Below are 15,004 nucleotides of genomic sequence, written 5' to 3'. Positions count from 1 at the left end.
AATACTTCTGTGAGTTGGAAGTTGCCAAGACAACAATCCTATTAATGAAGAATAAACCTCTTTTATTATCAGTACCTGAATGATTACTTTTTTTATAAACTGTGCTTGGTAGTCTAACATTGACGTTCTTAATCTACGTACTCATCTTTGCTTTCCAGACTGCAGAACTATTTAGCTCTATTCAATAAGCATGCCTCCTTTCTCTGCCAATGAAAGTGGAATTATTGGGGGGAAAAAATTAGTCAACTATAAGGGCAGGAAAAATACTCATTTATAATAATTATCTAATATAAAATTATTGCCCTTTTGATATATACTTTGACAAAGGCAGAGTCTGAAATTGACTGAACTTGTTTGGTATGTGAGCAGGCCAGTCTTTAAATTAACTTGTCTTTATGACTTAACGGAGCATTGCCAACATATTTTTAAGTAAGTGGAGTGTGACATTACTGCTTCCTTCCCCTAGTCAGACTGTAAATTTAGACTCCATTTTATTACGTGCCCACTGGATACTTGAAAAAGGCGGCTGTGGCTGAGTCGTCGGTGTTAGGGAACTCTGTTGTCTGGAAAGACCAGAGAGCCACGTTAAGAGGAATGACAGCTAGAGGTGAGTGGGTTTGAAGCAGGGTGCTCCTTGGGTTCTAGAGAAAAGGCAGTCTTTGCTTCAAAAAGGAATACATTCCCTTTTAATGAGAAAGCTTCATGTGTTTTGTCAAGCTAACCAAATGTTGTCAAGCTTACCTTTTTTGAGTCATGAGGTGGTGATATCAACAATTCATTTCTTTCAACTATGGGGATGTTTGTTGTCTGTTCTGTACAATGAGCACCTTAACACCACTCACATTCATTAACCATTCTCTGCATTCATGACCTGTTTCCCTGATTTAAACTTGATAGCAGCCGGGTACCTCGTAGGTACTCAGAAAATACATTTTGGTTGTGAAATTCAATAATAAATTTCTGTTTTACTCAGTTATATCTTCTGCGTATTTTTCCTGATAATAAAATTTAATGTTTGATGAAGAAAAAATTGACAACAAATATACGAAGAAGAGAACAAAAACCATTCATAAATCCACTACTCAAAGATAACTGCCATCAGTATCATGGCACATTTATTTCATAAAGATTTTGTTCAAAGCCCTGTTTTCTCCTTGGTAAGTTAGAATCAACACTGTAATCTGTGCCAGCCATATGTATAGGGACAAATGCCACATGCCACGCACTGACATGGCACAGGTAGTCCTAGTGAGACATTAGCATGTTGACTGAAATGTTGGGGCCAATCATAGTCCAAGCAAAGTTTGGCCCTTCCTCTGTGTCACTGTGGCAATTTGAAGTTCAACAACAAATAGTCAATCTAATTTCTCAATTCTTTACTTTTAGCTTTAGACTACATTATTGGCCAAACAGATTTGCTCTCAGAACAGGGTTTAACATACATGGATGTACATGTTTCCTTATTACTGATAACTGGCTTGCTTGATGCCTTTTCCTAATAGCACATTGGGAAGAGACAAGGCTGTTCCCCAAGCTTATCATGCAGAATAGCCAAAGGTCCATGGGAATTAAAGAAGTCATAGTAAAGAAACATCCCATCCTTGTATGTTTTATTCTTGGTTGTGACAACACAAAGGAGTGGTTTGAGTGTTGCTTTAGTCCCCTGTCTCAATAATCTCCATAAGCACCTCCAAGCACCCCAAGGTAAATATGATAAAAATAACAATAATAAGCATAAAGAATAAAATCTCATATAATGAGGATAAATCATCTTTAGAAAACTTTGGTGTTTTAACACACAGAAACAATCCAAGTAAAAATAGAATTTTTATCATAATATCTTTGTGACCTCCATCATCATTGTTCTACCTCACTTCCCACCAGGTAACTGCCCCCAAACCCTTCCCATGTAGGTGTTTGTAATACCTCTGTGTTCATAACTCCCACACACACCTTATCCACAGTCCCATGTAAATATTTCAAAAAGCAGGTGATAAGGAAATGCTGTGTCACCAAGAAGATGAAGATGGGATGGAAGTTCAAAGAGGTTTGAAAATTTAAACAGAATAAACTTTTTCTTGCTTAAAAAAAAGTGGAAGAAGGACTTCTAGTTTCTGGTTCCATGTGTAAGGAGCTTAGAAGTCACTCCACCATCCTAACAACAAGTAAAAAAGCTGAACATATTAAAAGACCAGCAGCTCTTTTTGGATTTATAAGAGAAGGGAGGACACAGGGCAAACTGCTGTCCCCAGGATCAGAAAAACAGGTGATACACAGAGTTCTAGCTTATTGGAGCAAAGACTAAGGAGTGAAACTGTCATGGGAACCAGTGCTTGGGTAGGAAAATAACCTGAATTGCAATCAATGGATTGTTGCAAGCTCAATGCAGACAACTCTAAGAGTTAAGAACTCCAGGAGGACCAGTTGTTGGGGTTGCCCACAACATTGGGAGATACACCTATAGCAGTTCAACCAGGTTCCCACAGTAAATATGGAAAAGAAGGCCCCTCAGACTTCTGGCAAGGGGAGAGGGAGAGTAAGCACTTTGAAATTAGCCAGAGCACTCTGTTCTTAACAAGGCCTGTCCTCAGTGGAAACTAGGTAACCAAAGCATAACCTGGTAGGATATTATCAGAGCCCTACTGACCGAGGAAAGAAGAATCCTTAACTCCAGCTGGCTCTAGTCTTCCACATGGGGAAGACAAATACCCAAGTCCAGCTCACCAGAGCCACCTTGTCACATCTAAGGAGGAAGGAAAAATAGAGACACTTGTGAAGTTCACAGTCCAGAGGCACAGGCTCACTAAAAGACAGAGACTTAATTGTAGGATTAAAGTACACTTCCTTGTCTTGCCTCCTCGCTACATTACTAAAGTCCTATTTACAGCAGTTTCTTTCACTGAGTACATTATATTTGGCTATCAAAAAATTACAAGGCAGGACACCTGGGTGGCTCAGTGGTTGAAAATCTGCTTTTGGCTCAGGGCATGATCCTGAGTCCTGGGATTGAGTCCTATATTGGACTCGAGGAACCTGTTTCTCCCTCTGCCTATGTCTCTGCCTCTCTCTTTGTGTCTCTCATGAATAAATAAATAAAATCTTTTTTTTTAGGTTTTTTAAAAATTTATTTTTTAAAAGTTAATGTGTGCATAAAAGGAAACTGAAAAACACAAGAAGCAAAGAACAAAGTCATCCATAATCACAAGCAGTGTACAGTTTGACTTCTAGGTCCCGTGTGTGTATCTATGCAAGTAAGCATTTTAATGTAAGATCGTACAGTTATGTATCATGCTTTTTTTTACACACCATGAATATTTACCATGTCAAAATCCCCAGACTATGAGTATTTTGATGACCAAGAATACCCTACATCAACTCCATCTGAAAGAAAAAAAAATGTAAATAAATAAAACCTTTTAAAAAAATTACAAGGGGTACCAAGAGGCAAAAACAGAATTTGAAGAGACAAAGCAAGCATTGGAACCAAACCATAGCAGTGATGTTAGAATTACCAAATTAGGAATTTAAAATAACTATGATTAACTTGTGAAGGGCAGTAATGGAAAAAATAGTATGTAAAACCACATGGACATTAAACAGAGAGACATAAATTCTAAGAAGGAATCAACAAGAATTCTAAAGATAAAAAAAAAAAACACTGTAACAGAAGCAAAGAATGACTTTGATGGCCTTATTAGTATAGTGCGCAACATTGAGTAATCTTCAAAAAACAAAGAGAAAAAAGACCAAGCAAAACAGAATAGAATATCCAAGGACTGTGGGACAACTATAAAAGGTGTAACATATGTGTAATGGGAATACCAGAAGGAGACTAAAGAGAAAGTAATAGAAGTATTTGAAACAATGATAACTGAGAATTTCCCCAAATTAATATCAGAAACCAAACCACAGATCCAGGAAGCTTAAGGAATACCATGTAGGATAAATACCAAAAAACTCACACCCCAGTGTATCATTTTCAAATTATAGAAAATCAAAAATAATGAAATAATCCTGTTAAGAAGCCAGAAGAAAACACATTTTCTATAGAGGAACAGAGATAAGAGATACATCTGACCTCTACTCAGAAATCATGCAAGCAACAAGAGAGTGGGGAAAATTTAAAGTGGGAAGAGGGAAATATTTAAAGTGTTAAGACAGGGATGCCTGGGTGGCTCAGTGGTTGAACACCTGCCTTTGGCCCAGGGCGTGATCCTGGAGTCCCGGGATCAAGTCCTACATCAGGCTCCCTGCGTGCAGTCTACTTCTCCCTCTGTGTCTCTGCCTCTCTCTCTCTCTCTCTCTCTCTCTCTCTCTCTCTAATGAATAAATAAATAAAATCTTTTAAAAAAGAAAAAGTGTTAAGAGAAAAAAACCTACCATCCTAGAATTTTGTATCCTGAAAAAATTATCCTTTAAAAGTGAAGAAGTACTTTCTTAAACAAAAATTGAGGGACCCTGTTGCCAATAGACTTGCCTTGCAGGATATGTTAAAACAAGTTCTTTAGAAAAAAGGAATATAATATAATTAGCTCAGAAGCTTATATCTATATAAAGAACATTAAACAAGGAATAAATGGAGTTGTAAAATAAAAAACTTTTATTTTTCATATTCTTTTTTTTTAAGATTTATTTTTTTACTCATGAGAGACACAAACTGAGAGAAAGGAGCAGAGACAGATGGAGGGAGAAGCAGGCTCCTCGCAGGGAGCCTGATGCGGGACTTGATCCCGGATCCTGAGATCCTGACCTGAGCCGAAGGCAGGCTTCCAACCGCTGAGCCACCCAAGCATCCCCTGTTTTTCATATTCTTGATCTAACAGATAACAATTTGTTCAAAATAATAGAGATAGTGTATTGAATTATGTATGCTTATGTATATGTCATATATATGCACATGTATGCATATATATGTGTGTGTGTGTGTGTGTGTGTGTGTGAAATATCACTGAATGACAGCAATGATACTCAGGACAAGATGAAGAGATTAAGATTATTTTGTCAAAAAAAATAAGATTATTTTGTCATTTTAAGGTAGTTCTGCTCCCATGAAGTGGTATAATGTTATTTGAAAGTGGATCTGGATTAATTCTAAATGTATATTGCAAACTCTTGAGCAACCACTTAAAAAGGGGAAAAAAAGTATAACTGATATGCTAAGAAAGGAGAGAAAGTGTAATCATCTAAAATGTTCACTTAAAACCACAAAAGGCAGAAAAAGAGTAGAAGACAAAAATAGGAACAAGTAACAAGGGCAACACATGGAAAATAGTAATGAATATGGTGGATATCGATCCAACTATAGCAATAATCTGAATGTCAATGCTCTAAATGCAACAATTAAAAGATTGTCAGAGTGGATCAAAAAACACAACCCAACTACATGTTGTCTACAAGAAAGCCATTTTAGGTATAAAGACACATATAGGTTAAAAATAAATGTATGTAGAAAATATACCATGCTTACACTAATCATAAGATAGCAAGAGTATCTGTATTAATTTCAGACAGAGAAGACTTCCATGTAAGAAAAGTTACCAAGGGATAAATAAAAGCATTGCATAATGATAAAAGGGTCAATTATCCACAAAGACGTAAAAATTCTCAACAGTGCATAACAGTACACACTGAACAACAGAGCATCAAACTAATAAAACTGCAAATCCACACTCCATGGGAATGTTAACCCAATATCACAGTTGGAGACTTCAACACTTCTCCCTCAGAAATGGACAGATCTAGCAGGCAGAAAATCAGTAAGGATTAGTTGAACTCAACAACTCCATCAATCAACTGTATATAATAGACATCTATAAACTATCTAACGACAGCAGAGTACACATTTTTCTCAAGCTTGCCTGTAACATTCACCAAGATAATCACATTTTGAATATAAAACACACCTCACCAAACATAAAAGATAGAATTCATACAGTGTCTCTGCTCTTAGACAACAGTAAAATTAAACTAGAAATTAATGACAGAAAGATAACTGGAAAAATCTTCCATATGTGGAAATTAAACAACATGCTTCTAAATGACATGAGTCAGATGTTAAAAATTATTTTCAACTTGGATGTTAACCAAATTTATTGTGGTGAAATTAATATCATGTTATATGTTGATTGTACATCAATTAAAAATATTTTGAACTAAATGTAAATGAAAACATAAGATCAAAATTTGGGGAACACAATGAAAGCAGTGCTTTGAGGGAAATTTATAGTATTGAATGGATATATTGGAGAAGAAAGATCTGAAGTCAATAATCTAAGTTTCCACCTTACAAAACTAAACAAAGAAGAGAAGAAATAGTAAGAATTAAAATGAAAAATTGATGCAATTAAAAACAGGAAGTCAATAGGGAAAATCAACAAAACCAAAAACTAGGGTTGTTTTTTTTTTTTTCAATGGTCAATAAAATTGATATGCCTCTAGCCAGGCTAACAAGGGAGGGAAGAGAGAGGACACACATTGCTAATGTCAGAAATGAAAGAGGGACTATTACTACAGATCCCACGGAAACTAAAAAGATAATAAAGAAGTACTATGAACAATTCCATGCCAACAAATTTGATAACCTAGATGAAATGGACCAGTTCCTTGAAAGACCCATCCACCACATCTGCCAAAACTCACATAAGAAGAAACAGATAATTTGAATAGGCCTATATCTGTTAAAGAAATTCAATTATTAATGAATAACCTTTTAAAAATAGAACCCAGTGGGTTCACTGGTGAATTCTACCAAACATGTAAGGAAGAAATTATGCCAATTTTCTACAATCTCTCTCAAAAGATTGAAGCAGAGAGACTACTTCCTATATCATTCTATGAAGCTAGTACTACCCTAATACCAAAATAAGATAAAGATATTATAGGAAAACTACAGACCAATATCCCTCATGAACATAAATACAGAAATTCTAAAAAGTATATTAACAAATTAAATCCAAAAAAGTATAGAAAGAATCATACTCCATGGTTAGGTGGGTTTTTTTCCAGGTATGCAAGGCTGGTTCAGGATTCAAAAATCAATTAATATGGGGCACCTGGGTAGCTCAGTCAGTTAAGCATCCTCTTGGTACCAGCTCAGGTGGTGATCTCATGGGTCATGAGATTGAGCCCCGAGTCCAGCGCCCCACTCAGTGGGGAGCCTGCTTGAAGATTCTCTCCCTTTGCACATGTGCATGACACACTCTTTCTCTAAAATAAATATTTTTCAAAATCAATTAATAGAATCTATCCCACTGCAGACTAAAAAGGAAACATGATATGGTCATATCAAAGATGCAGAAAAAACTTTTGACAAAATCCAACACCTGTTTGTAATAAAAACTCTTGATAAACTAGGAATAGAGGGGAACTCTCAACTTGACAAAGACTATCTACAAGAATCCTACATCATTCTTTTTTTTTAAAGATTTTATTTATTTATTCATGAGACACACAGAAAGAGAAGCAGAGACACAAGCAGAGGGAGAAGCAGGCTCCCTGTGGGGAGCCTGATGCAAGACTTGTTCCCAGGATTCTGGGATCCTGCTCTGAGCCAAAGGCAGATGCTCAACCACTGAGCCACCCAGGCAGCCCTCCTACATCATTCTAAATGGTGAAGAAACTCAAAGCTTTCCTACCAAGATCACGTACAAGGCAAGGATGTCCCCTGCCCACACTCCTTTCGACCTCAAACTGTAAGTCTGTGAAATACAGTTAGGTAAGAAAAGGAAATAAAAGGAATACAAAGTGGGAAGGAAGACAAAATTGTCTTTTATTGCAGGTGACATAATCATCATCTATATAGAAAATCCAAAAGAATCAACCAAAAAATCCTCTTAGAATTAATAGGCAATTATAGCAAGCAGCATTTGTTAGAGAGTTTGTTACAAATGCAAATTCTCAGGTTTACCCAAACCTACTGAATCTGAAACTTAGGGGGATAGGGCTCAACAATCTGTTTTAACAAACCATTCAGGTGACTACAATGGACACTTAAGGATGGGAAGTACTGATGTAAGCCTTCTTTATGGTTCCTAATATGTCAATCCAGATGCCTATCATAATCTGACTTTATAGAATTGATGCTAACATTCGTTTTTACAAAATTAGGCATCTTTTTTTTCAAATATTTTATTTATTTATCCACGAGACACACACACACACAGAGACAGGCAGAGACATAGGCAGAGAGAGAGAAGCAGGCTACATGCAGGGAGCTCGATGTAAGACTTGATCCCGAGACTCCAGGACCACGCCCTGGGCCGAAGGCAGGCACCAAACTGCTGTCATCCAGGGATCCCCTCTTCCATTTGTTTTAAGCAAATTGTGAAGTGGTAAAATTTGTCTTCATTATCCTATACCTCTTTTCATCAGTCCATTTTCTAATTTTGCTATTATCTCTCAGCTCCTCTTTACTGCTTCATAGGCTGAAACTCAAGGAACTTCTCTTTTAGGGTTACAGGCCCCTAATAAGGGGCCCCTGAAGAATAAAATCTAGAAATACAGTATCTCTAATTGTAAAACATAGGGCATTGGGCAGATTAATTAGGGAGGAGTGTGGGAATGGCATTGACCATGACCTTTCCAAAGCCCACATATTGCACCCAAAGAACAGATGCCCATTTCCTTGACCTTAGATAAGGTGGATCCCCTTCCCTTCAGTGCCTAGGTCTGAAGAAGAAGGTTGATGCTGTTTCAGAAGATCTGGAAATCCCTTCATCACAGGTACCCTGGCTGGGTACTTTCTCATCTCCTCCCATGTCTCTCCTACACCATTCACCGAGTTGTACCTGTCATTTTTCATCTACATGGTATTTTGTAGACTGTGGCATTCCCGATGAAACAATGCAAAGATTAGATGAGTATTTAGAGATCACTTGGGCTTCCCCAGGGAGCCAGCTCTCTCCCAAAGGGATTAGTTGGAAATAAGTCATATTTGGCTAGTGTCTGCCAGTCTCAAGGTTTGTTTTAAACTAATTACCAAAATTCATTCTCTTACTTTGTCCCCTAGGAGCACAAAACAAGGTGGTTCACCATTCCATCTATCCAAGAATCCCAGTGACCTAAGTGATAACTTATCGAGTTTAAATAAAATGCATAGCCTTGACTCATACCAAAGTCTCCCTTTCCTCTCTGCACACACATGCTCACAGGCAGATAGATGCACATACACACCCACAAAGGTCACTGAGGCTCTCTGAGCCCTGCACACATGTGATGGACAAACTCAGCAAAAACCCTCAATTATTTGTTGTTACTGAAAATCCCTACGTTTGGCTTTTCTTTCACAATGTTGAATTGCCTGAGTGAGCCAAATTCTCCCTTTCAAGTTATCAGAACTCAGCAGGTTTAGTAAAATTGCTCCTAAATAGGATGCTGTCTGGTTGAGGGGACTCACAGAACTTTCCGTAGAAGCAGGTGGGTCAGAATATCTCGAGTGTGGATTGAAAATCCTTTGAAACATGGACTCATGAGGTTAAACATGAATGTGATTTACAGACTGCTAATTATGCCCAGAGTTCCAGGGAACTGGAAGAAGAAATCTTCCTGAATTCTTAGAAAGATTACATAAGCAAAGTGAAAGGGAGCATTGAACTAGGTGTCTAGGTTTTAAGCCATTCTCTGCTCCAACCTCTGTCCCTCTTATCAAGTGAAAAGCTGTTTGGGAGAAGGACTCTAATGAATGAAATTGGCTATTTTGCTAATCGGACCACCAGAAAATTACTCCACTAGCACCGGCTAAATATTCTTTCTAGGGAAAGTAAAAAATGCTAATGATAGTATTCATCTTGGTAAAACTACAAAAATATTGCCAATGCCACTCTGAACTAGCAGTTTTAACTACAGAAGTCAGATAATCCTAAATTACTGTTCCACAGCAACTATAATTCAGTCACCTCTCAAGGCTTGTCATAGATGAGGACAATACCTCCGTATTATTGTGGCCAGGAGAAATGCAATTATTTATATCCAAGCTGTGGAAAGTTGTATTTCATTTTCGTTTTGGAAATGTGGTCGTTAGAGACTGACAAAAGTCCTACTGAACCATTGAAAATACACATTTTGATACATGGATGAACATTCATGCAGCTTAGAACTTTACATTCATAAGGCCATAATGGTCTCCAGGAGGGTAAATATTGAAAATCTTCTATTCGTCCCTAAGGAACATCCAAAATTTGAAATTTTGAGCAATATAATCTTAGCAGTCAGGGTACCAGGACAAATAGAAGAGAAGCTGGCATACTCTAAAATGGAAAATATACCCTCACTTAAATATTCACAAGTCTTATTCTATTATGTTGATGATGATTGGATTTGTTGTTTTAAATGTAAATGATATAAGGATCTTGGTTTGATCTGAAGCTTTTTTTCTCAGTGGAAAAAAAAAAATCCTTGAAAGAGAAAGAGAAAAGTTAGAAACAAGATTAAGGTGCTCATTTCAGTAAAAGTTTTGGAAAAATTGTCAGATATCAGAACACATTAATGAAATGGAATGACAAAAACCAGTCACCTCCTCCACACTGTAGTCACTTTTATTCAACATAGTTTTGGAAATCCTAGCCATAGCAATTGACAAGAAATAGAAATAAAAGGCATCTAAATTGGAAAAGAAGAACTAAAACTGTCACTATTTGCAGATGATGTACTACTATATAGAAGACTCTAAAGACTCCACCAAGAAACTATTAGAACTGATAAATGAGGGGCACCTGGGTGGCTCAGTGGTTGAGCACCTGCCTTTGGCTCAGGTCATGATTCGGAGTCCTGGGATGAGTCTCACATTAGGCTCCCTATGGGGAGCCAGCTTCTCCCTCTGCCTGTGTCTCTGCCTCTCTCTCTCTGTCTCTCATGAATAAATAAACATAATCTTTTTAAAAAACTAATAAATGATTCAGTAAAGTTGCAGGACACAAAATCAATGTAAAATCTGTTGCATTTCTAGACACTAATAATGAAGTAACAGAGAAATTAAGAAAATAATTCCATTTACAACTGCACCAAAAAAAAAAAAGAATAAAATACTTAGGAATAAATTTAACCAAGGATGTAAAATACCTGTACCCTTAAAACTGTCAGACATTGCTGAAAGTAATTGAAGATGACACAAACAAATGGAAAGCTATACTGTCCTCATGGATTAGAAGAATTAATATTAAAATGTCCATCCTACCTCAAGCAATCTACAGTGCAATCTCCATCAGAATACCAATGATATTTTTCACATAACTAGAAAAAATAATCCTAAAATTTCTATGGAACCACAAAAGACCCTGAATTACCAAAGTAATATGGAGAAAAAGGAACATAAATGGAAGTATCACAGCCCCAGATTTCAAACTAAACCACAAAGCTGTCATAATCAAAACAGGATGGTACTACACAAAAACAAACACATAGATCAATGGAAAAGAATAGGGAGCCCAGAAATGAATCTACACTTACAGGTAGTCTATGACAGTTAGTCTATGACAAAGGAGACAAGAACATACCATGGGGAAAAGGTGTCTCTTCAATAAATGGTACTGGGAAAACTAGACAACTACATGCAAAAGAATGAAAGTATAGCACTTTCTCACACTATACACAAAAATAAAATCAAAATGGATTAAAGACCTAAATGTAAGACCTGACACCATAAAACTCCTAAAAGAAAACATAGGCAGTAAGCTCTTTGACATCAGTGGTAGCAATATTCTTTTGAATTTGTCTCCTCAGGCAAGGACAGCAAAAGCAAAAATAAACAAGTGGGACGATATCAAACTAAGAAGTTTCGCATAGTGAAAGGAACAATCACCTACTGAACTGGAGATATTCGTAAATGATGTATTGAACCAGGGATTAATATCCAAAATACATAAAGAACTCATACAACCTAATATAAAAAAGAAACAAAAACAATCTAATTTAAAGATGGACAGAGGTCTTGAATAGCATTTTCCAAAGAAATACAGATGGCCAACAGGCATATGAAAAGATGCTCAATGATTACTATCAGGAAAATGCAAGTCAAAACCACAATGAGATATTACCTCACACCTGTCAGAATGGCTATTATCCAAAAAAACAAAAAACAAAAAACAAAAAAACCAAGAAATAACAGGTGTTGGCAAGGATGTAGAGATAAAGGGATCCCATGTGCAGTGTTGGTGGGAATGTAAGTTGGTGCAACCACTGTAGGAAACAGTGTGATCGTTCCTCAGAAAATTAAAAATAGAACTGTCACATGATCCAGCAATTTCGGGTGTAGGTATTTATCCAAAGAAAATGAGGACAATAATTCAAAAACACATATTCACCCCACATTTATCACAGCATTATTTAAACAATGTGGAGCAAATTGTGGTTTAGGATATTAAAAATATTCCTAAAAGAATGAGTAGCACTCCAGTTCTCAAAGACAGGATGTTACCTCACTGGACATCCCTCTTCTGTCCCATTCTATCAGGCCCTTAAAGAGTTGATAGAGCACAAATACATTTAAATGGAAAATAAGTCAAACCCCAATGCAGTAGCAAAGGATTCATAGGATCAGTTTTATAACAGCTGGAAGTAATGGATCAGAAAGGAACATAGCATGCAAAGGGAAGGCACGGGCTCACACTCAAAGAAAATAAAATGTAAGGAACAGAAACAGATTCCTCACAATTGGTTTAATAAGAGTGTAAGTTACACTGTCAGAATTAATAAGAGTATAAATGTATTTTTAATAGCTTAAGGACAAGGTGATAAAACAATAAGAGTGAAATGCAAAGGAAATTGAAAGGCTAACAAATCGGGCACTGGGTAGCTCAGTAGTTGAGCGTCTGCCTTTGGCTCAGGTAGTGATCCTGGGGTCCTGGGATCAAGTCCTGCATCAGGCTCCCTGTAGCAAGCCTGCTTCTCCCTCTGCCTATGTCTCTGCTTCTTCTTCAGTGTCTGTCATGAATAAATGAAATGAAATGAAATGAAATGAAATGAAATGAGAAAGTCTAACAAATCAAGAACAAAAATGACATTCATGCAAAAATGATACAAATTAGCAATGTGAATATATATGAGATCCTATTGAAAATCTGTTAACTCACAATAGAGAATAGTATCCATGTGATCACAGTAAATACAGTTGAAAAACAAAGAAATTGAAAACAGAGAATATAGAAGATATTAAGACAGTCAAATATTACACAATCTCTAGATAATAATTGGAGTCCCTGAATAAAGATTCTAAGAAGTGAAACAGAGGTATCTTGAAAATATCTTTCAAGAAAATTTTCCTAGAAATGAATGAAGGACCAAACCTACTCCAGTAGATATGATATAAAATGCTCAAAACACAAACACATCATGGTTAAGGTGTTAAACCCTAAAGATAAGAAAAATTCTTCAGGTGTCAAACTAGAAAAAGCTAATTTTCTGCAAGAGAGAAAAAAACCAAGCTGGCTTCAGATTTCTCCGTTGCTACATTTAGTGCCATGTTATCTGAAAGCGGATGAAGAATGTTACCCAAGGAAGTTATGTTCAGCTGAGGTGCTGTTAAAATAGAAAGACAACAGGGAGATGTGTCCAGACTTGAAGAACTAAAAGCAGCTTTGAGATCTTTTTGGAAAAAAGAATCAGTAATGAGGTTCAGCCAATTAAAAAAAAAATCAAAATAATCCAGAAATGGAGACGTCATGGCAAAATGGTAAGAACCAGGAGGTGTGTTTAAGTGTAGAGCTAATCCTGAAGTCTGTGGATTAATGTCACAGCTAGACTATAAATGCTATAAATTAAGCAAAATAAAAAAACTAAATATACGGAAGATAAGGGGTCAGAGATAGAAAAAAATGTAGAAACATACTTATATTCTCATTTTTATCAGCAAGGAGTCAATCAATATTGTCTGAAATGATACCAGGTGATTTAAAATGCAAATACATAATTATTTCAATCTCTTCATATTTTACTTATATTTTTACCTTGGAATGATCATTTAGAACATAGTAATTATTACAGAGCAGAAACTTTTAAGTTAACCAATTCCTTCTCCTTCATCTCTACTATTCAACACAATTACTATTTATGCTCTTTATTTTAAAGAAATGGTACCATCTTATAAAAGTCTCTGAGCATATATATCTTAAAAGGTGGTGCAGTGATGTTCATCTATTATTAATAAAGATTATTTCTGGGTTTTGAGGCATTTTTTAAAATTTTAATGTTTGTGACTTTCTGCATTTAAAAAAGTTTTCTAAATCATTACTCTTTGTCTTATGAAACAGCTGCATGGATTTTCTTAAAAACTAGAAAATGTGTGCCAAAAATGGTCATTTGTGCATGATACAAAAATTTGGAATTATTTTCTTATTGGTACTCTTCTGTAACTTTTTAAATTTGAAAAATTAAAGAATTAATAGTTAAGTATAAGTAGAGGATGAGGATAGAGCGTATGATGCTGTGTATTTGAAACACACACTCCTGCACGAGTGACTGGGGGGTTCAGTCCAGGTAGCACTGACATCTCTAGATCTGTTTTAATAAATAATTGTGGAAGCCGCTGGTTCACAGTAAACATGTTTATGGGGATGACTTAAGGGACAAGTTTCTTTCCATTATAAGGCATGGAAGTGGTTTGGGCACACTGTGAACAAGGAGAGGAGAAATACTCTGAAAACAATTGCACTTTGGGGCTCAAACATTTTTTAATACTTGTTGAGATATCATTGATACAAAATAACATTCAGTCTTTTAACGTGAACAATTCAGTAGTTTTTAGAAGACTCCCCAAGTTGTGAAACCATCAGCATTATCTTATTCCAGCATCACCCCCAAAGAAACCCCCAAAAGAAATCCATTCCTGTCTCCCACCAGCCCCAGGCAACCACGAATTTCCTTTCTGTCTCTGTAGATTTGCTTATTCTGGACATTTCATATCAATGGAATCATACACATGTGGTCTTTTTTGACTGACTCCCTTCACTCAGCATGTTTTCAAGGGTTACCCACATTGTAGCATATATCAGCCCTTCATCTCTTTTTAATGCCA

At 36.4% G+C, this 15,004-nt stretch overlaps 1 protein-coding gene across 1 annotated transcript in view; it reads left to right on the top strand.

Moving 5' to 3' along the window:
• CAP2 (cyclase associated actin cytoskeleton regulatory protein 2) overlaps positions 1-15,004 on the top strand; it is a 138,212-nt gene that overhangs the window by 41,347 nt on the left and 81,861 nt on the right. The window lies entirely within an intron of this gene.

This window comes from Nyctereutes procyonoides, unplaced genomic scaffold (genome assembly GCF_905146905.1).
Source record: "Nyctereutes procyonoides isolate TBG_1078 unplaced genomic scaffold, NYPRO_anot_genome, whole genome shotgun sequence".
Lineage (NCBI taxonomy): Eukaryota > Metazoa > Chordata > Mammalia > Carnivora > Canidae > Nyctereutes > Nyctereutes procyonoides.
Note: the sequence above shows the minus strand (reverse complement) of the source record. Positions and strands in the feature narration are given on the sequence as shown.